At 40.0% G+C, this 27,604-nt stretch overlaps 1 long non-coding RNA gene across 2 annotated transcripts in view; it reads right to left on the bottom strand.

Moving 5' to 3' along the window:
* Positions 1 to 22,564: 22,564 nt before the first annotated feature.
* The window catches only part of LOC128854019 (uncharacterized), a 50,571-nt gene continuing 45,531 nt past the window's right edge, over positions 22,565 to 27,604 (bottom strand). For both annotated transcript variants that reach the window (XR_008452923.1, XR_008452924.1), the window contains exon 4: positions 22,565 to 22,749. This is a non-coding gene — a long non-coding RNA (uncharacterized LOC128854019). The remainder of the gene's footprint in view (positions 22,750 to 27,604) is intronic.

Here is a 27,604-nt window from a genome sequence, read left to right as displayed (position 1 = left end):
AACTTCCTAGCGACACACTGGAGGCTCGGAACGCAGACAGGAGTCGTTAGGAAGGGGGCTGGCAGCTCCACCGGCAGCTCTCTCTCACGGCTACGACAAGCGACCTTTGCCAAGGCAGGACACTGCTCTGAGAGAAGCCACACAGCAAAGAGACAGAACGAGGCAAAAGAAACCAGTGGTCTAATGCAGAACAATTTAAAAGCTGACCCTGTACATTAAGGCTAATGGAACTAAACAACTGTAATCCTGAAAAGAAAATGGAACATTATTGAGCATGTAGCTACAGTACTTGAAATCCAATTAACTGTTATACCTCCCTAAAGATTTGGGTTTTTTCCTTTCATTAACTGAAATTTGTTTTTTCTTTGATTAAGCTTAATAGTAAGAAACCCAAACAGACAGAACGGTAATCAAAAGTATGTATCATATCAGGCCCACTCTGCATTATCAAAATCTCTCATTTCAATCATTTGCACAGTATTTCACCAGCAGTGGACTCACTTAGAAATAGTAAGTCTGGCAATTAGCAAAATCCTCCTCAAACCACAGCTCCCCCGGTTCCATGCTGAGTATATTTCTACCTTCTCCTCTAGTTGGACACATTTAACACCGAGAGCCCAATGACCTTCCAAGCATATCCAAATCCAATCTTACACCAAAGCAGCTGAATCAGAAATCTGAAGGCTGTCATTATAGGTACAATTAATTAAAGTTCTTTTAATTGGAGTGTGACGTATTTTGGGTAAATCCTCTGTAGTGAAATAAAATAAAACAACAGTGTAAAAAGCTTTCTTTCTACTTCATTTATTAAATGAAGAAGAAAAAAAAAGTATCACTTAATGCCTGGGTTTGATTTGGAGTTTTTCTAAGTTGAAGAAAGCCAGAATTAGACCATTGGGTACCTTCAAAAAAGAGAAGTACAAACACATTCAGTGGTCATAAAAGAAATGAGATCTATGGAGGAGCATCTCAGCACATAATTAAGGACAGACATTCTCTCCAGACTCCCTTGATGCACTTAGCAGAGATACCAAATCTCAAGTAAACCCTGTGGATTCCGGCAGTGTACATCTGTATTTCACAACAAATTCCCAAACCAAACAGTAAAGGCATTAAAGAATGTAGGATTGCCATTTTGCAGCATACTTTCGTTCTCCCTGAACCTCATTGCCAAGAATCCTGCTCTTCTTTCTCTGTAGCCACCACCATCACTGTCCAGGCTGCAGAATAATAACTAAAAGTCTGCCGTTTAAAACAGGACAGGCAAGATTTTTTCCATTCTCACATCCTGAAGGATGCAGAGCTGGTTTATACAGCAGCATCTTACTGTTCTCATGCAGCTGCACAAATGAGTGGACAAGGAATACTCCTGCAGTCAGACATCAGTTTCCACCAAGCAGCAGCTCCCATCTCACAGCTAACAGTGGCCATTTCGAAGCTAAAAGCAGTGCGCAGCCATGCGAGTGCTGCTTCTTCATACCAGAACTTAATTTAAATCATCAGTGGAACAGGTAACTAGAACTAAAATTGCCAGGCTATAGCTCCAGATCAAATTCCACAAGGATAATAATTCTGAAGATGGGCACAAAGCACGGGAGAGAGAGGGGAAACAATGAGCACCTGCAGGACTTGGAGCATAAGGCTCCAGGGAGTGGGGATGGTCCCATTCCATAGAGCAGGCTCCTCGTGCATCAGAGTTAGGCTGTTTGGATCAGATTCTACCTTAGATTGAGCATCCTACATCTAAATTAAATGAACTGGCTGGGTTGTTAGAACTAAAGATGAGTCTTGCTGAGCCGAATGCACTGTATGCACACATGTAAATCAGATCTACCGGCAAAAGGATGTCCAACCTCCAGTGCTGTTAGTTAGGTGCAAGATCAGCCAAAACCACCATCACCTTAAAGCCACTTCCACTTTCACAAGGCAGTGTTTGCATAATCTGGTTGATCTGTAACAATTTCCCATTAAAGTTCATTATTTTAGTAATTTCTTACTCAATCTTCTGTCAACAAGATTACAGAAAGGATGTGGTTTCTCTTATTTCAAACAAGAAAAAGGAAACAAAAGAAGTCTAATTAACAAATTAACAGACTTAGTTCTGTGCTGTTCTGTTTCATAAAAAAAAAACCCACCCAGTCAGAATTAGTCAGAAAGCTGATGTCTTTTTTTCTCTTTAATTTTCCAAAGCTTATTTCAGAAACTCATTAACGAGTTTGAGAAGGTCAAAAGCTGTGTCTGTGCCCCCCTCAAACACATCTCAGTAATCAATCATGTTTTCAAAATACACTGCTCTTGGTGCTTCAAGCAAAACCAGCTGCTGAGCAACTATGTGGTCAGAAATGTATCTGAGCTGGCCCAAAGCTGGAATTTCTTAGCTCCTTTCCCAACAACAAATTCCACATAGGACATCTAAGGATCTGTCTGAAATTTGGGTGATTCAACTTCATATCAAAATGATTCAGTAAAAGCACATTTGCAGCCCAAGAGTGTAAGTGAAATCTGGAAGCTAATTTTGTACAAGATCACAACCTCCAAATTAAATAATAGATGTAGCCTGCCTGCTGCATCATCAAATTTTAATCAGATTCTTTGCAGCTGTACATCTTTGATCTCAGCTAAATAAATCATAGATGCGCTGTGGTTTTTGGTTGGATTTTGTGTCATGCTAAACTCACATATGAAACAAAATAACACGTTTGAATCTGCAGTTGTTACAAGGAGGAAAGGAGAGGGTAATTCCCCCTGAAACGTCACCTAGAGCACTGAATTACTTCACTACTTACCTTTATCCTCATCTCTGTTTGCAAAATCCGGTAAAATTGACTTTTTTTTCTTTTTTTTTTTCCCCCGATGGCAGAACCACAATCAAACTGCATTGCTGGAACTTGCAAAGAGAAGATGTAGGCTGAATCCAAGAGCCGTACGGGCCCTTCTTAAAGGGAGATTTGAAACCCCTTTGCTGTTTGATGCTACCAAATACTGAAGTGCATTTATGTGTTTTATGATGCTTCCACCAATCTGAATTCTTGGGCTCATTTATACAAACTGAATTAAAGGTACTGAACTTTACAGTTCCTTTAGTAAACTGCCGCACACAATTAGGGTAACTTGATTTTGTTTGAGAAGATTAAATGATAGGCCAAATCCTGAATTACAGGACATGGACGCCACATATTTCACCTGAGGAGGGAATGGATTTGATTTGCTAATTACTCACAGTAGAATTTGGGTTTTGAGCATCACGAGATTTCCAAGAGCTCTGGCTGCACATACGCACCCTTAACCTAGTTCTGAATGAGATCAAAAGGAATCCCTGCAGGAGCTGCTGCCGGAGCTGGGAGCTTCACTGCCGTGGGTTTCCAAGAGCTGTACGGTTTAGGCTCTGTCAAATTAATATGCAACTTTATATTAAGTATACGTAAATGATTGTATTAGGTAGATTTCATGTGCGAGCATACTGCAAGCTGCAGGTTAGCAATAATCCACAAGCAAGGAAAGCAAATTACTGTGAGGTCAGATTCCATTCATGCTTATTAGTATTATGAAAAGTTGCTTGCTTTAAAAAGAGCATATAAATTACTTCATAAACCAACTGAAATTAGTTCTCTTTTATCCTCAATTTATTAACAGCATCGCAACTGTTAGTCTTATAAATGAAAATTGTTACCCACAGTCCCACTGTAATAACGACAATTTATTTAATGTTCACATGTTTACATGTGCATTTTTTTTTATAAAAATAGTAATATTCAAGCAGACAAAAAGCTGTGCTGTGGCAGCTTATGTCTTCCCTAATGGACATATATATCATTCCTAGGAGGGTATATGAAAAGGATTTTACATATGAAAATATATTAATACAAGATAACTAATCAAACTACTAGAGATGTATGCACTGACAAGATATTGCAATGAAATCCGATGTCAACTTGTTTAGAAAAAATACCAAGAAGAACTGTTAAAAAAATATTCCCCAGGTTACCTCCCAGAAAGAGACAGTTTCAAGGAACATTTTGGTAACTCAGATAACAGTAAATGTGTTCAAGGCTAGTTTGGATGAGGCTTTGAGCAACATGATCCAGTGGGAGGCATCCCTGCCCGTGCTGGGGCTTTGAAACTGGTTGGAACCCAATACTTTCTATGATTCTACATCTTTGGATTTCTTCCTGGAATAGAATGAACACCTGCTGCCTTTTATTTTGCTATTACTCTACACTTTTCACGCTGGCTGCAATGTTTCCTCTCCCACGATGTAGGGAAAGATAAGTTTGCAAATCGTGAACAAAGTGCTTTGATAAGAAAGTCCAACTTCCATGGATCTTGTCATTTGGTGAAACTAATTCCTTACTACACAAAGCAGAAAGTTCTTCCTTACAGAAGTATGAGTAGGATAGGCTCCGTATGTTCTTTAAATGGCACATAGTGATTCAGGAATCACAGCTTTGCTGCTTTAAGCCTGTCCCCTCCTGAAGTCAATATATCCACCCCAGCTGGACTCGGCAGTATCCGCTGCCTGGTGGATCCTGTACACACACAGCACCTAAGGACAGACTGTACCTACATCAATACATGTGCACACCAAGAGATTTATTTGATTCTTTAAAGCATCTTTCTCACTAAGCAGCATAGATTTGATATCAAGTATTTAGACATAGACCATTTGTACAATTTAACCTTCAGTATTTATACAACTATAAAGGGAATATGGTGGAATTTTATGTCCCAGAGCAGTACATAAAAGGAATAAAAAATGCAAAGAGTGGATAGACAAGCTTTCAAAAAAAATGTAGACCGTGCTCTTATGTTGCTGCATAATGGTGTGTAAAATGTACTCCAATTTTTTGGTCACAGGACACAGAGTATAGCATGAAAGCAAGAATATTAATCACATAAATTTTGCCTATCACTTGCCTTGAAACCTTCATATGTCAAGCAGAAGTTTAATGTTCTCCCTAGACTAATTTTTTTTCTTGTTCTTTTCTTTCTTAAAACAAAGCCCTTTGCATAGCAGAATATCTTGATTACCTATTCCTGTGGAGAAAAAGCATGCCTCGAGGCATGTTAAGTTATCCTAATGCACCAGACTCATTTTTGGCTTAAGAGTTTTCTCATCATCTCTTTCTTCCTCACTAGCTTCTCTTAAAACTACTAAAGCATAGGGCACAGTCTAAAAACACATAACTCAATCCATTAGTTTCTTTGCAACATCAAGGACATCTTTTAGAAAGTAAATAACCGTGACTGGCTAAGAAACTGTGCTGTGTATTAAAAAACACTTTGTGTCTTATTTCACCTTTTGTTATGCTTTTTGAAACTCACTAATAGCTGTAATGTGTTCCTTCACTTAGTTTCTTTCTCAGCTTTCTCTACAGTATTTTCCAAGTAAGCCCAAAAGAGCAAATCTACAGAAACACTCCCAAACCGCCAGCTTTTTGAAATCATATCGGGGTCCGAGTCAAGCCATCTTAGAAGACTCTAAAGTGATAACTTAGCTGCTTCTGAAAGGTTCTTTAAGATGTCAAGTTAACCATATAAAAGGACTAGTCAGGTCTGAAATGATAGATCATTAGGAATTAAATGGCCACGGGTCATTTCCCAGAATGACTTACACCAATATCGTAAGCCACCTACTCAAAAGACACTGCCATTAGATTCCTACTTAATTCTATATGCAAATACTCAAACCAAGATGAATTCTACCTCATCAGGTCAACAACACAACCGTCACTGCACAAAGGCTCTTTGTGATAGCAGAGAAACAGACTTCTTTTCCAGCAAGGAGAAAGGAACAGGCTCCACAGAAATGTTCTAAGGTTGCGTGTGACTGCAAAGGACAGGACAGCGGAGAGGATGCTCTGGTGTCCATGGCCTTTCTCCCTGTACCGGCTGGGAAGGCAGCTGAATTTCACACACTGACATAGACTCCTATTGCATGGGTTGGCCAAGGTTCGCATGCTCTGCTCCTCTGAAGAGGGTCAAATCCCTGTGGTTACGGTGCCTCCAGCACTCAACGTAGCCCAAGAAACCACTTCAGAGCCCTGCAGCACATCAGCCACCCTTTAATCTGTGGAGGAAGGGGGAACAAAACCATAAAACCACCAGGCTACCTCCACAGGACATTTGGATGACCAACAACTTTAGAGGCACTCAGGAACAGCTTGAAGTTTCTTGCTCCATCCTCTAACCAACAGGCAGAAGACATTAAATGCACACATTTGCCCATGGAGGAAGCTACAACTTGTTGCTGCTGCCTCTTCCTTTTTCAGATGAAAAGCAGAGAAAGGAGATGAGAGGGAGCCACTTCACCCAGTGCAGCCTTTCTCAGGGTCTGATTTACAAACAAAGCAATAAGTCTGTGCTCTTTGCGAAAAATTAGATTGCACACTAGCCATTAGTCCCTGAATATGATGCACAGCTGCTGTCTGTCCGGCTATTATTCATCACACACAGTCAAAATGAAAGCAGTTCATACAGAAAATTCAAAGTATAAAATTCTTTATTCATTTCAAAGCTTGTTTGAATTGCAACAACTTCTTTAAATAAAAAAAAAAAAGTAGGCTTCTAATCAGGTCACAGTGAAATTTTCATTTCCTGGAATCCTAGAATTTAGGAGAGAATCTCTTTTTATTATGTATGTCACATACACTGTCATATTTCCCGAGAACCTCAGAAGTGTTCTTCAGGGCAGTCTAGGTCAACCAGTTTAGTCAACACTTACATAAAAGTCACCGGCAGTTCAGGTCTCGGTCCTACCCTGCAAACCAGACAACACCCATGTCTATCGTGAGTGACGGATTGCGGGACTGTGTGAAATCATGACCACGTTAATGATTTAACGTTTGAGAGTCAAAAGATACAGAAGAGGAAATACAGGTATATTCAAAACAGAGATCTGAGAATCACCTGTTGTTTTAGTCTTCCGTGCTCCTTAGCATCAAGAACTTATATAATATATAGTAGATATTGGAAGTTGTCAAACAGACAGCTAAAGATACAGAAGGTGCAGGTTTTCTTTTAAAATGTAAAGCTCCTGGTGCTCACATGTGCATTCTGTACAAGCTGGAAAACAAAAGCATCCTCTTAGAGTTGATAGTAGTCAATTTTCTCGTTAAGGCTAAGAGGCTGTTATTCTCCCATGTTCCAGCTCTTCAAGACCCTGAGTCATCCCCGAGTCACGTGTTTTCAAAGTAGGGCACGAAAAATAACATGGCTCAAACCACACGGAGAGAAGATTTTGAGAAGCCTAAAACAGGCACTTCAGTTGTAACAGTGAAATGAGGACAGGTATTAAATAAACAATTCACAGAAGGCAGTACAGGCCATGTTAAAGATGACACAAAGAGGACAGGAGGGAAAAAATGTCACAGAAGTTTTGAAGAGGTACATTAAAGAGTTACCACGGTATTTTCATTTCTATTTTCACCTTCAAGTGCTTCACAAATGTGAGCACTGTGACTTTGGGGGCATAAATGGAATTATTGATTAAAGAAGGATTTTTGTTCTGCAATAGCAACTAGATTATGAATTTGTCATGCTCTGCAACTGAAAGGAACACGTTGTAAAGATTCTATGAATTACACTTTCTGCATTGCTCCCAGGATAATGCACAAAAAGTCATTTCCAGTTTTGGAGATGGCTGAATTAGAGAAATTGAAGAGACTTCCTGCAAAACACCTTAGCAATCTCAGAAGTCCAAAATGTGGCAAAATGTGTCATAGAATCACAGAATCATAGAATGTTTTGGGTTGGAAGGGACACCTTTACAGCTCATCCAGTCCAACCCCCCCTGCAGGCACAGGGACACCTTTAACCAGAGCAGGTTGCTCAGAGCCCCATCCCACCTGACCTGGGATGTTTCCAGGGATGGGACCTCTACCAGCTCACTGAGAAATCTATTCCAAAGTTTCGCCACCCTCACCATGAAAAATGTCTTCCTTATATCCAGTCTAAACCTATGCTCCCTTAGTTTAAACCCCCTACTCCTCCGTGTCACTGGACAGCAGTGTAGCACCAAGAGGCGTTGGACCAAGAGGACTCTGGCAGGAGCACAAGACGTTCACTATTCACAGCAACGGATTCAGAGCACGATGTGAAGGCTTTTACAGGAACAAGCAGGGCTTTCTGTTGGTTTTGTATTTAGCAACATGACAGATAATACCCATGAGGGGCATATTTCAGTTTCCTTGTAATCAAGCTGAACAACAGCACTTAACTTAATTCATGCAACTGCCATACCCAGATAGGAGATGTCACAACAATATGAAAATGGAAAATGTGATTGCTGAAAAGAACAGTTAACAATAACCTTCTAAAAATAATATCACATTTTTAATTGTACTCTCTATTAGAAAAAGCTAACAGAGATGCAATAAATTAGCCTTCAGCATCCTCCTCATCCTAGGGCTCCTATGAATTCGCTGTCTAATTCTGGAAAGGCACATTCTCTTGTTCGGACCTGGCATTGCAGGTCTGTCTACAGGAGTGGTGAGTCCCAGCAGTTGGCTCGGACCCCTCAGGAGTGTCCAAACTTAACCAGGAAAATCCTTTCCGTACATCTCCAGCACTTTACTGTCAGGGTAAGATTGTGTTTATTTTCACAAATCCTCTATAAAATAAGCATTATCCGAGACAATAAGGAAGCTTCACCCACCCCAAAAGAGTAAACTTTCTGTATAGAAATGTGACTTCTGAAGCACAGAACTTGAGGGACTGTCCCACACCAACACTAACTATTCCTATTCTTAGTGATTAGGATGTTAAATCTCTTATTGATGTTGATCCAGGGCCCATTAGTCACCAATTTTCATAATTAACCTCTTGCTTTGGCGATCATCATTTGTGTGCAAATTGCCTATGAGAAAAGCAAGATCACACAGAAACAGAAGGCAGCATTTCATCCCATGCAGGTATTCACATGGAAGGCATCAGATGACAAATATTATCAGTAAAATGTAATTGGTATAATCTCAGTCAGCTCAGCAGTGTGTCAAAATAGCTCTTTGACAAAATAAGAGCCTAAAGAAACAAACCAATTTACAACCAGGGATAAAAAAAGATTAATCACACAAAGACATAAGAACCAGGTAGGCAAACACTGTACAGTTATCATAAAACATGTATAATAATGCCACAAAGGAGAAAATTACTAAATTTATTATCTTTTTCCAGGAATAATTCTGCTCACTGAAAAAAAAGGAGTTCCCATTACACCACAGGCAAAAGAAAACAGAGAGGGTTGTTTTTAAAAGGTTGCCCACTAACATCAGTTCTGACAGCAACAAAGGTGCAAATTTACCATCTGAGTCTGATCTACCTGACTTCTAATCATAGAATGGTTGGGGTTGGAAGGGACCCTAAAGATCATCCAGCTCCAACCCCCGTGCCCACGGGCAGGGACACCTCCCACTGGGCTAGGCTGGAGCACCTCTGCTTGAGGACAGGCTCAGAGAGTTGGGGTTGTTCAGCCTGGAGACGAGACGGTGCCGGGGAGACCTTTGAGTGGCCAAATGATTGGTGTAAGTTGTTTTTTTCTCTCCCTGCGCACTAGGCGTTCAGTCATTCGTGCATCCACCCAGGAGTAGTTTAATTAACTAAATATTAATGTTGTAAGAGAAAACAAATGCTGTGGTGTGCATCACAGCCTACAACCTAATCTATGTGGATACACCCAGAACCTTTCTCCGGCCTGCTGAGTGCTGGCTGTTATCACAACAACCTCCCGGCTGTTTCTTCCTTTGTGCCCATTGGATACAAAAGGCTTGAAACCATAAGCTGTCCTTTTTTCTTCCCTTCACCCCACTCCATCTCTGATGCTGAACCTGCAGAGAGCTGAGACAAAGCTTGTTCCAGAGTTTGAAATACATGTTGATTGGTTTTCCATCCCCAATTCTGGCCAAACCTCACTGTCCTGTGCCCGGGATTTGGGTCTAACACGAAGACTGACAAGAGTGAAGGAGAGAGGGAGGAGACATTAGAGGCATTCACTGGCTCTGTGACAGACCCAGTTAAAAATGGGAATATTTTAGCAGCTTGACTCACAGCTCCCTTAAATTTCCTGTCAACATTTTGAGAAAATAATCAGGTTTTCTGCAATAAATGACATTCAGTGACAAACAATTGGAATCTGGGAGAACATTGACAGCAAACCTGGAAAGTATGGTTTTGGAGTACAAAACAAGCTACGGGTGATTAAATCAGCCACACAACAGCATTTATACCCACCCCAGTTTCTGTAGGAATCTGCTTGTAAAGATCTTCTCGTCATTGTCACCCATAAAGACTGCAAGTCCAAAGGAATTTTGTTTAGTTTAATTGTGTAACACGTTAGCCGTGCTGTCACCCTTGTCCTGCTTTAAATACATCTTACAGAATTATCATATTTATAATGATTTATTTATTGACTTAATTAACTGACTTAACTTGGAACAAAATATGGCTCCTTAAAAAAAAAGTCAGGAAAATGATGATTTTTATATCTATATATGCATACATATGTACATGCATGTGTGCATATACGATATATACAAAATAAAATGGAAAACCATCTACCCAGCTAAACCAAGCAAAATCACTACAAGCAAAAAAGTTCATATTGTCACACAATGTTTTAGTTTGATTATACAGAAATTAGCACAGGAAGCAATGAAAGCTGAGGATTTCTCTTAAGGCAATGCAAGAGTTCAGAAGCTGGAGATCTAGTTCCCATTTCTATCAAGGGACTTGGATTAATCAGCTCGTTCCCTGTGCCTAAAATTATTCCATGGCGCTTGCATCTTTATTATCAGAAGTCCACAGATATAATGCACAGTGCAAGGATCAAATATCATTAATGATATTTAATGAAGAAATGAAGGAATTGCACACAGCTTCCACTCTCTCTCCCTCCTCCCTCCCCTAGAAGGGTCGTTTTTCACCTGGTGTTTAACAGACGTTACTATTAGCAGACACACTTCTCCCACACCATAATTCTTAGGCTCAATACTGTGCACTTGAAACCCTCATTCAGGCCACCGGGAGTTTGGAGACGCAAGTGTTATGACCTTTATTATGGTCTGTCTGCACGCCAGAAATACCGGCCTGTATCACTGACATTGAAAAAATATCTCCATTACCCCCGAGTGGTAGTAGGATCCTATTCCTTTTCAGCTCAAGTTCTAGAAAGAGAGATCACCGTTATTCAGTACATTTTGAGGACTGTGGGAGAAGGTCCCTATTCACTCATCTGCCCCAAACTTCCTAAGCTTCCCCATGAGGATGTTGTAGGAGACAGTGTCAAAGCCTTCCTACAGTCGAGGCAGACAACATCCATAAGGTCAACTGAAAGCTTTTAAATTCTTTAACATTTTGTAGAAGGTGTTTTTTTACAGCTCTGCGCAAGTACTGTTATTATTGAGAAATATTAGTAAAATTATTAATGTCTCCCTGTTTTTTTAAAATGCTTTTCTTCCCTCTCAGTCTGTGGCATCACTTTTTCTTTCCTGGTATACAGAGTTAATATCTCAATACAAAAAAGAAATCCATCAACATGACTGGAGGCCTCAGAGGTTTGGTAAGAAGATATTGAACTTCTCACCCAGAGGTTGTTGTTTTCAGTGTGCCCTTGGCTGGCCGTGACTGAATCTCATTAGCATTGGAGGGCTCTTCAGTCTGCAAACTTGGAGCTTTAAAATTCAACTTCTCGTGCAGTCAGCCTTGGCCTGGCAAGGAAATTCCTCCAAACAGTCCCAAATACGTACAAAAGAAAAGCACTTGCTGACTAGTAGAACACATGTAGTCATAAAGGAAATTTAGACAGTCGTTTATACCTTCCCTTGTTTGTAGCCCAGGAAAAGTACAATGCTCAGTAGCTAGAAGATGGCTCACTTACTGCATCCCCCAGAAGTGTTAAACGAAGGGAAACTGCCAGTGGCTTATCTTCTTACCCATGGAGAGGGTCCAACCACAACAATGTTGAGATGAAGTGCCAGAAGTACTCGCGGTTAAGTTCAGCCAACTCCATGAATAAACTGAATTTCAGTCTCCAGGGCTGTCAGCCCGGAATATTTCTTAAGCCCTCAGTTCTTATATGAAGCATAACCAGAGATATTTTATACATGAGAAGTGTAAGGAATAATTGCTGGTTACAGTGGCATCGACTGCAGCAGGAGTAAGAGCAGGTCCATCATAAACTACTCAGATGCAGGTTCCAGAGACACAGATCAGCTGTGACAATGTGTCTTCTGCTCATGAATGCTCCATTAATGGAATTTCAAGATTTTTCCCAGTGGAACTGCACAGATGCCACTATTTTCTTATCTCCCCCCATGTGGCAGTCATAAATGCAAGGCTTCCCTGATGCTTTATTAAATATCTTGAGTCGACTACTTGATGGAATTTGAGAATTGTTTATATTCCAACCTCTTGAACTGCTCTCTCTTTTGCTGTCTTAATGTCAGATGTCCCTGTGCCTTTTCTACCTGGAAACAACATAAGTCAATGGGAGCTGAGAATTTCCCGTCCCTCAGGACTTTCTCTGTATCTCGGAGAGAGAAATAAAGCCCCTGTGTATATGGTTTATTTGAATATATTCACTCTGCGGAATTAAAAAAGCTTTGCAGCAATTTCTTGAACACAGCTCTACAGACACCTGAAGATCTGAATCAGGTTGTTGAGGCATTAAAGGCAGTGACTAGCACACAGCAGATCACTGGCAAAGGTGTTTCCATAAATTCTCAGAAATACTAAATTTCTGGCACAAAACTTTTCAATATCCCCAAGGCTTTCTCTGTGCAAATTTCAATGAAAAACTTCACTATAGTAACAGAATTCCATAGGGAATGCATAAGATTCTGCTCTTAAGAGCTAAGTAAGAGGAAAAATAAATCATAATAAATACGGGAAAGCATTTCTGAATAAATCAAAATGTTGCTGTTTAATGCACTGATTTAAGTCAGATGGGTTTGCTTTTTAAAATATGCTCCTTACAGTTATAGGCCTAGAAATAATTAAGGTGAGTTTTTTAATTGTGTTTAGAAGCAGATGCAATTGAATATGTAAATGATGAGAAAATAATCACTGGAACAAATGGTTCTCATGCTATAAGCAGCTCACAATATATTAAAAATCAGCTACTACATTATACTCCTCCCTACCTATTTCCTCCCTAACATTTGCAGAACTAGGTCAGACACAATGTCCTTATACTAACAAAGAAAGAATGTAATTTCTCCCTATTAATTAAATTCATGTTTTTAATCAAATCACAGGTATATTAAAATATAGATGGAGCTCGAACCGCTGATCATAAAGATGAAGATTTGTAGAATAGGTTCAGCAAATAGCTTCTACATCGATCATGGCATGAGAAACAGCTTATGGGCCAGATCCTTAACTGGAATAACTCTTTAACAAAGCCGATTCCACATCACTGGAGGATACATCCTTCTCTCTTCCCTGGGAGCCATTTCAGTACCAGCCACCTCCCGGCTTTCCCTCTGTTCCATCCCTATCTTGCAGTACAGGAGAGAGATTCACCTTGCCATCCTCTCACGTAGCACTGCTGTAACGACTGGCCATATGTTTATAGAGCACATGTCATTCAAAAGGAGCTCAGCTTCTTTACAGAGTGTGTTTTATGGAATCCCTTTGTTCACTGGTAAAATGCAGCCGGCATATCGAGCGGATATATCTAGAGAACAGAAAACAGCTGCACAACACACTGAAATTCAGGAGATGAAGAGGATACTCTGCACGCTTGTGTTTATGGACATAAATCATGCCAGACTAAAATATTTAATTCACAGCAATCCTAAAACATCTCACTTGTTGAAAACAAACTAAAAAATACAAGCAAGAAGTTGCTTTTAATCTGTCATCGGAGGGGCCACAAGTACCTATGTTGGTTTCCATGGGTTTATTCACATCTTGTTTGATACCAGAAAAACTTTCAGCTTTAGACAAGCCCTTAAAACAATGAATATCACGATGAACAGAGTTTATTTTCCCTTTGTGTTGTTCCAAGTGTATTGGGGCCTCATTCATGGTCGGCAGCTTTGATACCACCATAAAAAACATCACAGGACCACAGAATGTTTAAGGTTGGAATGGGCCTTAAAGACCATCCGGTTACAACCCCCCCTACCACAGTTCTGGGCTGCTCATAGCAATTCCGATACAAAGAGGAGAAATTAATAGCAAATTTATATTTCAAGACACTACAACTCTTCCAGTTGAGCAGCACAAATCTGAATGAGCCCACACGGCTGAGGCACAGAGTACATATGTGACTGGCAAAGCTGCCTACTCACACAGGAAGCCCATGCTAAAGCCCTGAATCCAATTTATGTCTCCCAAGTCACAGCCCACTATTCAAACACAAAACGATCTTCCCAGTCTGCAGCTACATCGCAGTCAAACAGCTGAAGAAACCGTAGTGTAACCCTGCCCCTAAACGCTGGCACTTAACACGACATCACGCTCGTGGGCCACAATTAATTCTCCGACAGTTTTCTCTCCCAGCATTTCACACAGACCTCAAGGTCCTCAAGTTATGAGATTCGACAGGACTGATCTGGGCACAAGCTGCAATGTGTGTCTGTATCGATTCAGTTCTTGGGCATCATCTGCTTTTTCTGCAGGCAAATTGTATGTCATTGCCAAGACTGAAGTTCCGCTCAGGACTCGATGCAGCAGAAATGACACCATCACAAAAGATTGAGATGTTTATTCAAGACCTGCCAGCTGGCAGCCAACCAAATGAATATTTCCTTACACTACAGGACCACATTCATATGGTTTGATCTAAGGGAGCGACTGCTTTTTAAGGTGTTCTTTGATGGTTATAGCACCTCCTGGATCAGAGAAAATAAAAGTTACATCTGAAAAAAGGTGTTTCCAGAAAACCATTCAGCTTCCAAATCTCCTTCTTAGGAACCATGTATTATTTCATTTTAGACCAGCATATTAATTCTGACTGGCCTGATGAAATTGGTGTCTGAAACCGAAGTGCCTGAATCCCATGTACATCATATTCCTCCACTATTTTTTTTCTTTGCAGCAATTGAAAAATATAAAAAGCTAAAAACCCCTAAAGCCCTCCCTCTTTCTCCAGAGGTGATGGTGATATGCTTGTGCATACAAGCTCTCCAGTGCTAGCTAAAATCTTACCATTTCAGCCCAAGGGGGAGCTCAAATGCTTTCCCTCTCCCCGAAACCACTCCCAACTCTCTGGATCCTGTTTTATCACCCCTGAGGAGAATGTTCTCTAGGGCTCATAAATGTTTTTATGAGGTACTTCTTCCTTTCCTTTGTCTGCTCTGCAAAGCAAGTTTACTGAACTTTCTGGCCCAAGGCTCAGGAGCAGAATGATCAGGGAGTTCAGGGTTCCCCTACACACACCCCAAGTCCCTCCCCAGCCACTCACAGAAGCTGGTGGTCAACCTGCACTGCTGATACGCTCGGTGGATTGTGCAAGATGAAGTACAGCCTTTTCTACCACATACAGTTCGCAAACCCACAGTCAGTCTTCTTATAATATGAGCTACTGAATCTGTTTAATGTCCAAACAAAAAACAAATTAAAATATTCTCATCACCTAATTTGGCACTTTACAACTCACTGATTCTTCATCCCATCTGTCCGAATCTTATTTGCAACTCACACAAAGATCTGGTCTGTATTAAGGAGGAAAAAAAAAAAATCAAAAAAACCCCCAAACCAAAATACCCCTCCCATAAGCCATTGTAAGACCATTAAAACCCGTAGGAAGCCCTTTAGGGCTCATCCATATCATAATCCCTGTGCTTTTATTTTCCATCTTCTATTTCCATTAAATAGATAATTGAATTGTGAAGCAATCGTATTTGGAATGCAATGAGCAAATGCTACAGGCAGCGTTGCACTAAACCCAAGGGTTGCTTCATCACCTGTGTGTATTGTATATGTCCTGGCAACACATTAGTCTCATACTAAATCCAAAATACAGTAACTACTGGGAAAAAAAATAACTCTCTCCCAGCTAACACCAGGACACTACAACAAGCAAGAAGGATTTGGGAATGTGACACAATATCAACCCCTGATATGAGCCCTATGAATAGGGAAAAATCCATCGTGCTTAGATATTGAAAAAGGAATAACAGGACTAGGTAAAGCAGCTCCGGGATGGCATGCTCTGTTTAATTTATGAGCTCTAGTATTTGCCTTAGTTAGTGTGCAGCTGCAGAAAGGGAGCAGATCTTGGTTATTTGCCACTAAGTGCAGGGCACCACATTAAGCTGCTAATCCTAACACTAGAGCGTACCTTTGGACTTTTATTTACCTAAAAAAAAAAGAGAGGTGGAATAGGGAGACATTCCCAAAAGCAGACAGAAAATTCTTATTGGATTACATTTCCGAAAGTCCTGGCTACCTGTCCCATGCACAAAATAATATCTATTTCTTGTCTTTTGTGAGTGATTTTATTAAATTCACAACTTGTTTTGGAAAAGATCCTGCACTGCCGTGTTACTGTTTGCTGCTCCCAGAACCGATTGCACGGAATTCTGCCAGAGGCACCTACCCCAGGCAGATTCAAAACAAGGGGTGACAGCAGAGATGATCAGTGTAATCACCACCTGCCACTAACACTCATGTTAGAGGAGGAGCAGAATCGAATACACATGCATGTGATGAGAGAAACAGAAAAAAGTGCATCCTACTAATGCAGCAGTCACTAAAGAAACAATAAACAAGCATAAATAAACAATCATAGAATGTCCTGCATTTGAAAGGACCCGCAAGGATCATCGACTGAAACTCCTGTCTCCACATAGGACACAAACCAGTTTCTGCATTACTTCCAAACCAGGCTGCACAACCAGCCACAAAGCAATATCCACAGTCTCATTGTCAGGCAGTTTCCAGGGTGGATCAATTTAAAAGTGGAAATTAATTTGCCAGGTGAGAGCCCTCATCTGCAGCAAGCTGATATTCCCCAAGTGCCAACCACAAAGACTTTGCAGCTGTTGAGCCTAATCCTGATTTAGTGAACAAATCTCTTCGGCGCTGTGTTGCAGATCTCTTGTTTTGGGTTTGGTGATGGTGCCAGAACTGCCTGAATCCACCATGTGGATATTGTCTGCCTGGCACACACACAGCCCAGTTTCCCCACAGGCAGACCAGAAACAAATGCATTGCTTCTCAGTCTAACACCTTCGAAAAAGGATTGCGAGGCTCAGACACAGACCCTCCATGGCACTGACCTTGGTGGCTGAGCCCCAGGCAGCTCAGGATCTGCCCAGCCTCCTGCACGCCCCCTCATTTGTTTAGACATACAGGCAGCTTTCATTTTGGAGCATCTTCCCAGCTTGTTTTCTCTCTTGGGCACTCTGGGTAAATCCAGGGATCCCACAGACCCAAGTAGCTTTTTCTGTGGAAATTTCAGCTGCCCAAATACCCACAGAAAATTGTGCTTAGCTTCCCACACCCCTTTTGAAACTGCAGCCTGTTGTATCTACTGCTTTGGAGATGCAGTCAGATTTCTCAGAGTGGCTTCCATATATTTGCAGGCATTTATAATGAACACTACCTCAAGGTCTCTTAGTAGCTTCATGCTTCCTGATTAATTCTCTTCATTCACTGGTGCTAAACTAATAAGGGCTTCAATAGTTGATTGGTTCCCTAATCTTAAGATGCTGTGTGTAGCTTGTACTGCAAATTCTTTGCTCCTGGCAGCTCCCAGCTGCCACAGTTGCAGCTTTTCTATCCTCTTTCCAGGTCTACTTGACCTGACAAGCTTCTGACCACTACATTTTAACTCTATTACTCTTAAACAATGTGTTTCTTCTTGCCACCTTATTAATTTTTCTTGCATTTTCTTGCCTCGTCCCAGACCTCGTGTCAAGTCGCAGTCTACTCCCAGGCAAAATGGCCTCAGTCAGCCTTCTATATCTAACAAGAAAAACAAGTTCTCTGAGCCAAACTTCATTATAATTTATCAATAGATGCTGATTCCCACAGCATCAACACTAATGGAACTGCCAAAGGGGTCCACAGCAACGTCTCACCCCAAGGTGCTGGCATTTGCACTTTATTATACAGCAAATAATAAGCTGTGATACTTTTGTATGAAATTTTCAATACAAAAAGAAATAGTTTGGTGTACGTGCAGTTTAATTTGATTTGATTGACTTTTGGAGAGTACCCTCAGACACTTTATTGTACAGCTCTATTTACTGATGCTTCCAGTGCTAGGAGCCTGGATTTCTTGTTTATTAGAGTTGGCATAATGAAAGTTTGCCACCTGATTAATTTTAATAGTTTAGCAAGGAACCTGAGGATAATGCATATTGGCTGCCAAGCTGCAGATAAATTTTGTACATTTGGTTGCAAAAAATTTGGCAGAAATAAAACCCACTTTTTTGCTATTGTAGAGAAACATTTTGTTGGGGTGAAACAGTGTTTTTAAGGAAGCCACTGTCTCACCTGACTTCATTATGCACTGAGACTTAAGGATCTCAAATAGGTTTGATATGACACAATGTCAATGCTCATACCCCTCCTCACCCTGAATGTTGACATAAGAAACTTGAGAAGACTTTGTGGATCTGGTACAGCTTCAGAGTCTGTTTCCCTGGTAAAGTTCCAAAGGAGCTTCCAAAGGCCTGTCAAGAAATCTCAGTCTTACTCCCAGCAATATTAATAGCCACTTTTCTCTTGTGTGCCTCAATTTCCCCAGCTAAAGTGCTCATCATGTTACTGGTTTCTCCTGCAAAGCACTTGCAGGTCTACTGATAGAAGGCGCTGTGTAAGTGCTCATTACTATCAGTTGTAGTAACAGTGTTCCAGGAGAATCTGAAAAGGCTTCAGCCATCGCTCAGAGAGCTGATCTGCAGCTGAGTGTGTTACCTAATTGGCTCTGGACTGTAATGCTGAACACCCAAATACTCATCGAGTCTGCAGGGGAACATTTTTATTGATCGTGCAGACCTTTGGGAAGTTGTGAACACCCTGAGGTGACAGGCTCGATATGTGTGCTTCTTCCAAATGGAAAGACAGAAAGAAAGAACTTATTGTCCTCCTCTCGTATCACCCTAAGGTCTTTTCTTTCTGTTTTTTACAACAGGACTGTATCTTAATAACATGTAAATTTTCTGTCTGGATCTTATTGCAGCTTTTATTGGGGATGTTTGACCTCTCTGGTTTGGAACTGGGCTGGAAGAAGCACCCAGACGGGTACAGCTCAAGCTCTGGCAAGAGGAATTTAAAAAAAAAAAGTTCCCTGCTCTTTTTCAAGCCATTTAATTTGGAATATAAATGATTTATACTGAGATGATTAATCAATGCATTCATTATACTTGCATAGTTACTGTTTAGCGCCAAAGCAAGTAAACAACAGCCTGCAGTACAGCAGAAAAGATGAACAATCTCAGACCTCAAATCTACAAATTAATATATTAAGTGAACATCAACATCTCTGAACAGAGACAACTTTAACTCAACCCACACAAAGCAGCAGGCAGGATCAAGGCAACAGAGCATCGATTCTAATATTCCACGGTGCAGAACTTCACTTCCTTGCAAAACATCTACTGAGATTAAAGAGAACTATGGGATTTGTAGCTGACATAATGAAAAAGAATATTTAATTCTATTTAAGAAGAACAACTATTAAATGTAATTCGTATAGGTTTGTACGGTGATGGGTTGCTTGTTTATATTAAATTCAAAGGGCTTTTTTCAAATGTCTCCTAAAACTTTCAAGAAACTTGACAGCGATGTCCTACCAAAAGCAGCAAAAATATGCTATGGTGCTATATTTTTCACATTTCCCCTTTGCATATGTTTATTCCATAGCTGAATGTTTGCAGGATTTTGAAATAACAGGTTTATATTTTCAATATAAGTTTATATAAGTAAATATACCTTTTCTCTCTTCTCCTCAATTCCATCTCTTTTGCAACGTGAATTGTTAAATCCTAGTACCAAATAATGAACACAGTGAAATAAGTAACGTGGATTGAACAGAGAAAATAGGAGCTAGGATCTCAAATTGTTGCTCATTTAAAAAAGGATTGTCTCAGTTTCCATCTATCTAAGACAGAGTAGAAAAGGAAATAAAATGCAAGGATACACTTCATAATTATGTCAGCCCATGTATGCATATATGGTATATATTCAATGTACGATACGCACAAAGCACAGTCACGTACTGCAGGATCCCTCCACAGGTAAATACACATATTTTAACAGCTGAGCAGGAAAAGCAAACACTCATTTCTCACTGCATCCACTTAGCATGCTTATTCCCTGGATACGTATTCGAAGAAAACAGGTTCATTATGGAAATGTCAAGAGATCTGGTCAGACACAGGGGATGGTAAAGCAGAACAACACAGCAAACCTCAGCTTAAATAGAAAATGAGCAGTAATTCATCAAAAGGCCATTCACTTGAAGAACTCACTTGAAGAACTGAAATTAGTGGATATCTTAAAAACAAAGCAAAATAAGATTTTTCTCAAATTAGTATTTTCAGTTAGCAAAGTATATCAAAATTCCCCAAATCACAGCACTGTCACAGTGTCTTCTCCAAAAACCTGGAGTGGTTTTTCTGTTTGTTTTGGTTTGCTGGTTTGGGGTTTTGTTGTTGTTTTTCATTTCATAAGGTTTTTTCCTTCAGGTCTCCAGCTTTTAACTTACAGTATCATTTTCAAGACCAGATGGGAGACTGGAGGCAGCCACAGGAGGGGACAGAGGAAAAGGAAGCGTAATTAAAACCAGAAAACCTGAAGGCTGGTGCCCTCTCTACTCCATCAACATGGCCCTTAGCAAAACCTTCAAAAATCAGGCATGTCAGAAGAACTCATAATTGTACAGGAAAGCCACGGCAAAATACATTTAATAAAAGCCCATATCCACCTCACAGTAAATAAACCGTGCTCTTAGCTCAGTTAAGGACTAAGCTTCACAGTAACAAGCCCTTCAGTACAGAAAACCTCATCAAACTTGGTTGGAATGTTCTGGCTTATCTAATCTCACAAAGAGGCAAATTTCAGAACACTAGCCTGTCTTCAAATTTAGCATATAACCCTACCTATGTTAGCACACCTGCTTTTGCTCTGCTTCCAATGTCTGTTAAATAAACTACTGTATAACAATGTACAGAAATAACTACTCCAAAGACAACAGACTTTACAACAGAAAATAAAACCAAAGAACACTGCCCTTACACAAATACAGTCCCCAAAAGACCCATATCCAGCCAAAAAAAAATGCAAGGGGAATCTTCTGAGCACATAATGAACTGCCGCTCAGCTTCTTTGGGGTTTGTTTATTTTTAAAAGACCGAGGATTTTGAGTACAGAAAAGTCGCTGGGACACTTTGGAGGGTGTCCACAAAAGCCTACTTTCGCCTGGCCGCACTAATGCCCCTGGGCTGTCTCGGCAGGCAGTGGAAAGCAGCTTCTCCTGAAGATAACTCAGGACAGGAATCCCTGGTCCCTGAATCCTGAAAGCCTCTGGTCTGCAATACTCCAGCTAAGCCATATACTGTTACCTGCTTGTAATTGGAGCACCTACCTACACCAATTTTACTGAAACACTCGGCTTTCTTGGAACCAATCCCTGGTTCTTTACAATTACTGGCACATCCATTGCTGAGTGTTTTTTCCAGCGAGCATAACCTGGATCCCTGGAGCCTGGGACATGACAAACAGCACGGAGCTCATGTCATTACCTTGTCTGCCACAGCAGAGCAACTGATTTCTGACTTACAAGAAAAATAAATATTTTCTTCTTTCATTTGTCCCAGTAGGGCTGGAAATGTGAAATATTTGCTATAAGATTTGAGATGGTGGCACAATTTTCTCTCTACCAAAAGAGAAAGGCTGATTCATGAATAATCTATAGCCACTATAGAGTGAATTCTCCTTCAGAACTACTCAAAACAAAATCAAGTCTCTTACATAATTAAAGAAGGGGAGCCTTTCAGGGGTGTGTACAGTAGAAACATGTCAAATTACTCCTCAGAAAAAAAACAGCTCACTTGCAAATTATCCAGTTAAACATGTGCCAGACACTGACACATTATGTACCAATTCCACATCAGTTGAATCGTAGTATGAAGAAACTGAGTACTGTAGAGTTGTATTTTTAAACGGACTAGCAGAGACTGAGTGTTTATCCCCACCAGATTTCTTTCTATTCACAAATCTATTACCTAAGGCTATAAATATAGCAGTAAACCAAAACATATTCACTCTTATGATTTTTTTAATTTAAATGTGACATCTCATCATCAAATCTCTACTGATTCATAGGAAAAAAAGACAAGCTGAATTACACATGTGATATGTTTGTGGTGTACTCTACGCCAAAAGCCTTTCCCCGTGCTATTCCTACCTAAAAGCAATTCTAACCTCATCTTCTGGACACAGTAAGCAACCTAGGGCAAGGTGGGACCTACATCCAGATCCTCCATCCATACGGGAGCAGTGCACATCCATCTTAAGAGCAACTCAACCCAGCATAGGTCCAACCACGTGAGCAGATAAGGAAGGAGCTCCATCCCCACTCCCTATTGGGACCTACCATGCATGTGCTGCTGCTGCAGATATGCTCTTGTCCTATGGTATTTGACGCATCTGATGTTCATGTCCTGGAGTGGTGTCTGGGCCCAAAGAAGAGAGGCACTGGGGGTCTTCAGAGAGCAGAAGGGTCACCATCAGTCTATCCCACTGTCCTGTTGTTCTGGAGCAGACTACAGTGCGCAGTTTTGCCATGGTAACCTCCTAGAAAAGTATTTTGATAGGTATCTTCTGTATTAAGTGAAATCTCAGCACAAATAAAAAATATACCCTTTAAGGCATTTAATTTCAGTTACTGAGCCTGTGTTATTTCATAATGTACTCATAAAATTCAGAAAACGCATTGTACATCAGTACAAACATAAGCAGTGCAAACATGACAAAAATCAGTTCTGGAGCTTTAAAAAGCATTCAGTTTTCCATCCAGCTCTTCCACTATAGATCACTATCATCCCACTGGAGTTGAAATTCTGTGAAGCACGGTGAACCTCCTGTTTAGGTGTAGGGGACGTGGTTCCCGAGATCCTCTTCCACTTTGAAAAAGAGAAATAATAAGAAAGAGGGAACTACCACAAACATCAGGTGCTAATTATTTTACTTGAACAAAATAGCAATAAATAAACCAAATCTCTGGTTATTTTAGCCAAGTTGACTCCGATAAGATTTCATATTGCTGGAAAGATTTCCATGCATAATGGCAACCTGACTTTGAAATGGCCTCTTTGCTTTGCAACACAGCCAGATTAAAAAAAAAGAAAAAATAGCTTCCTGCCATTTTCCAGTTTCATTAAAATCTTTGTCTTTGGAATGAGACGTGAAAAATGAAAAGCTTAATATATTCAGCAAAATATAATACAGCTGTTTGCCATGGTGACCTTTTCAGTATTCTGTATTTTATACCTCGATCAGCCATGTACCGGTAGAAAAATCCTTCCATATTTTTGGTAGCATATCTAACTCGTAGCTGTGCACGATTTTGTGTAAAATAAAATAATGCAAAAATGTCAACAGCCAGCTATTTCAGAGCAATAGAACCGCATCCCCAAAGCTGCATTTCCATAAACTCTGCAGAAGGCTCCTATGCAGGTTTTATAGCACACAGGGACTGTAGACAGGGAGTCTCAGCTCCTGGAATCTTTATGAAAAACTACTGCATCAAAAGCAATATTAAAGAATGACCGAAAATATGTTTACTGAAAAGAACAAATAAAGCTACAATGCACCTGTGTTTTCGTATTCTTACAAAGAGTTTTGAACTTGGAAATATTTGTGTCCACTTCAGGCTTCTCTCCATGCACAGGCAGAGAAACAAGTGGATAAAGGAAAGTAGGAGCACAAATCTAAAAGCTGGAACTATACCCTCAGAAAAATAAACAGATTCTGGGTAAAAACTGTTCTCAAACCATTTGGGCTTTGGTGTAGACCAAAATCAAAGAATCGTGTTTATCATAGAATAACAGAATCCTAAATTGATTTGGGCTGGAACTACTCTGTTTCCTACATTCATGCTTAGCAGAAAAGTTTAATACAAGAATATTACCTACAAAAAACAAAACATGTCTATTTTTAAGTTGTTTATTTATATCAAGTGCAAAAATAAACAACTAAAATAGCATTGAAGTATTTAAAATAACATAACAGTTGTTTCACAAATTGACAGAAGACATTGAATTCACAGTTAAAACTGACATTCTCTTACTGATGGTGATCTGAAGAGCTTTTGCCAGTTCAGAAAATTGCTATTCTAAATCTGTTGCAGAGTCGAGAATAACAAACACATTCACACCTCAAAATGGAGTATTTGACAAGTTCCTCCTTATTTATTATCCAAGAATCTGAGCTCAGAGTTGCACCTGAAATGCTGAGGGCTTCCTTGACATGGCAAGGAACATCCAGAACTCCTGTTGGCTTTAACATGAATTCAAGAAATAAGAATTATTAGGAAGGTCTTCTCTTTCCATAAGGAAAGCCACATGACTATAAGAGATGATGCTTTCTTTGAAAGGAAAGGGACACCACTGGCTTTTAGGATATGGTGTAAGAAAGCAAAGAACAAGTCAAATCTATTTTTGTTTCTAACTGCAGGCTCTTTGCATGGCACAAACCCCATTTCTGATTCCTATACCTTTGTCCATCTTGTCAAATCAACTTCCCTCCTGCCGTTCAGCCCTGCGTTTCAGCCGGGTACCAAGCAGAATTGGAGGAATTTCTATGCTATCACACATGAAATAAATCAAGAACAAGATGGAAGCTCATTCTTCCATTTACTTCATTTTTCCAGACAGATACAGCATAACATCAAAGCAACTATCAGATTAGACCCAGGGCACTCCTTCGGTCATTTTTTTCCATCCAAGTCCAGCTAGTGTAGGTGACTTGGAAGGAAGGTGCTAGAAATTCTCTCATGGATAACTGTGAAATAACCTGCTAACTGAGAAGCCCTGGTTAGTTCGAAGACAGATTCAATTTTGAAGCAGAGGATGTAAAAATCTATCACTTCTACTGACATCCCATTCCTTAAATTCTGTTTTCAACAATGCTTTATGGCGACATGCTCAATAGGCTACTCAGCATTGCATTAAATTTATGAACTTGTATTCATAAATTTACATTTTCCCAACATGGGCAACACGAGCCTAATGCAGAAACTGTCTGTATGGCTGCAGTACACGAGGGGGCGGCTTTAACTGTATCAGTATATGGCAATAAAAAGCTGACGTTCTCATCAAAGCTATTGTATTCACCACCACATATGACATACACAGATTAAATAATCTGGAGAAGAGTTGTGTGCGCTTAGTTTGGGTTATTTCTCAACACATTTTGGTTTCTAGACTTGTGTGCATTTAAATTCATAACCTTATTAGTCACATCAGCAAAGGCTTTTCACATTTAATTATACGGCACACGCCACCAAACATACAGACCCTTATGTAGTGTCACATATTTAAACATATGGATGTAAACAAAACTACAGTACCACTGAAAGAAATTCTAACATTGAATAAAAGACTCTTATCTAACATGAGGCTACATTATGAAGCCACAATTTTATTATTTAGTTTTATTGTTTTAAATTAAATAGAACAAAGAGGCTATTTCATCTTGCTGATTTAATAAGTTAATAAAGTCTGCTGGCAAACATATATTTGATGTATCGTGGAATACAATAGCTCCTTCTCATGTTGAGGAAAGTATTAAAAAAATCTGCCTAGGAGATGTTGCACCCTGCACTGTACTTGATGAAGCCAATATTTACCAACAATAAAAATTTAATTAATTCTATTATGGTAAGTTCTCTCCATCATTGCAAACATCTTCCTCTTTGTAACACTTTCAGGCAGCGATGTTTTTAAACGTTCCATTTCATCAACAGTTTTTCTCCAGCAGACGAAGTACTGTACCTGGAGATGCAATACATCCTGCTCATCCCTCGAGGAATGCCAGGCTCACTACTGCCACATGGCAAAGGGATCAAAGCCCCCAGTTCTTTGCTGGCTTTATACTCAAAACTGTGCCTTGGTTTGCTGTCATGCTATTAGCTAACGAACTACAGAGGGATGTTGTCATGCAGGGCAGCATTACAGGAATGGCTACCGGGATCCGACAGCCCTGAGTGAAAGACACTGTTAAATACAAGCATCTTTTTGAAGAAAGATGATTTATCTGAGTGACAGCACTGCAAAAGTCTGCAGGTGATTCTAATTTTCTTCCCTTATAATAACACGAAGCACACCAATAATTAAGACAATTAAAATAGTTATCAGATGTACCCACAAAACTGAGTTTTACAATACGTTGACGAAGTGTTTCTTTGCGTGTTATGGTTTGGGAGGTTTTAATTTTCTTTTGTTTTCCCATCAAAACACGCAATAAGTTTTGAGCTTCTATCAGACCATTAACATAAGACGAAGAGAAGGAAACACTTTCGGGAGACAGTCAAACAGCACTGGGTGAGCAAATTCTTGTCAGTGCAGACACGATCAAGTTTTACTGCACTTAAACTAAGTCTTGGTACCTTCACAGTGAACTCAACAGTTTCATACACATGCTCCACTTCAATGGGGAGCTCAGCGTTTCTGGGGTTTATAGTTTAAACTAGTACAAACCTCTAGAATGACACTCGTTGTTTAAAACTAACCTAAAATTAAAACTGTTTCGTCAGGCAGAGTGCTTAAAAATGAGGAGATTCTTTCTCTACAGACCACAGCAGTGTACATTGTTTGATGAATGTAAAACAGGGAAAAAGAACTCCTGATCTGTCTCTGTATCAGCTGTTTGTGGAAGAATTGAGCACCTCTCGAAAGGCAAAGTGCACCCTGTCACTTTTCCACAGGCACATCTTAAGAGTCTTCATTCTGCACAGTACTTAGTAGGTGATGAAAATTAATCAGAGTCAGAAAACAAGAGGCCAGAAATGCAAAGCCAGAGAGAAGAAAGAAAAATAGAAAAGGACAGCCTCATATAACCACATGAGGAAATGAAAACTTGACTGGAAAGAAGCAAAAGTCAATTAGAGAGAAGATAATCGGAAAGAATTTGAAACAAAGGCTTTCATTTTCTCTGACACTGATTTTAAAATCTTGAAGGGATGAGAGCAGTTCTAATGAATGTTATTTCAAAATAATTAATATATCACAACCAGGCATGTCAGAGAAAGATGAACATTACAGGCTTAGAAGTATTTTCTGCACTCCCTGCAGAGAAGCACTTGATATGAAGGAAGCCACAGCTGGAGGAAACTAGCAATGTGTGTGAGAGATGCTCAGTAAGACTAGAGACTCACAAGTTTAGGAGAGAGAACACAACACAAACATTTGCCCTTACAGTACAATGACAGTTACAGAATGATATTTGCTCAGGAGTCCTCCCAGGAAGAAATGAATTTGGTTAAGGCAATTTTATGTACATATGATAATTAATGTCTAAGTTTAATGACTTCAAAGAGGGGCCAGAATTAAGACACCTGCTACGTATTGTATTACTCAGCCCATCAACCAGAAGAAAATGGTTTATTCTCAAAGCGACAGAACTGGACTACAGTTAATCACTGCCTCGA

Source organism: Cuculus canorus, chromosome 18, assembly GCF_017976375.1.
Source record: "Cuculus canorus isolate bCucCan1 chromosome 18, bCucCan1.pri, whole genome shotgun sequence".
Lineage (NCBI taxonomy): Eukaryota > Metazoa > Chordata > Aves > Cuculiformes > Cuculidae > Cuculus > Cuculus canorus.
Note: the sequence above shows the minus strand (reverse complement) of the source record. Positions and strands in the feature narration are given on the sequence as shown.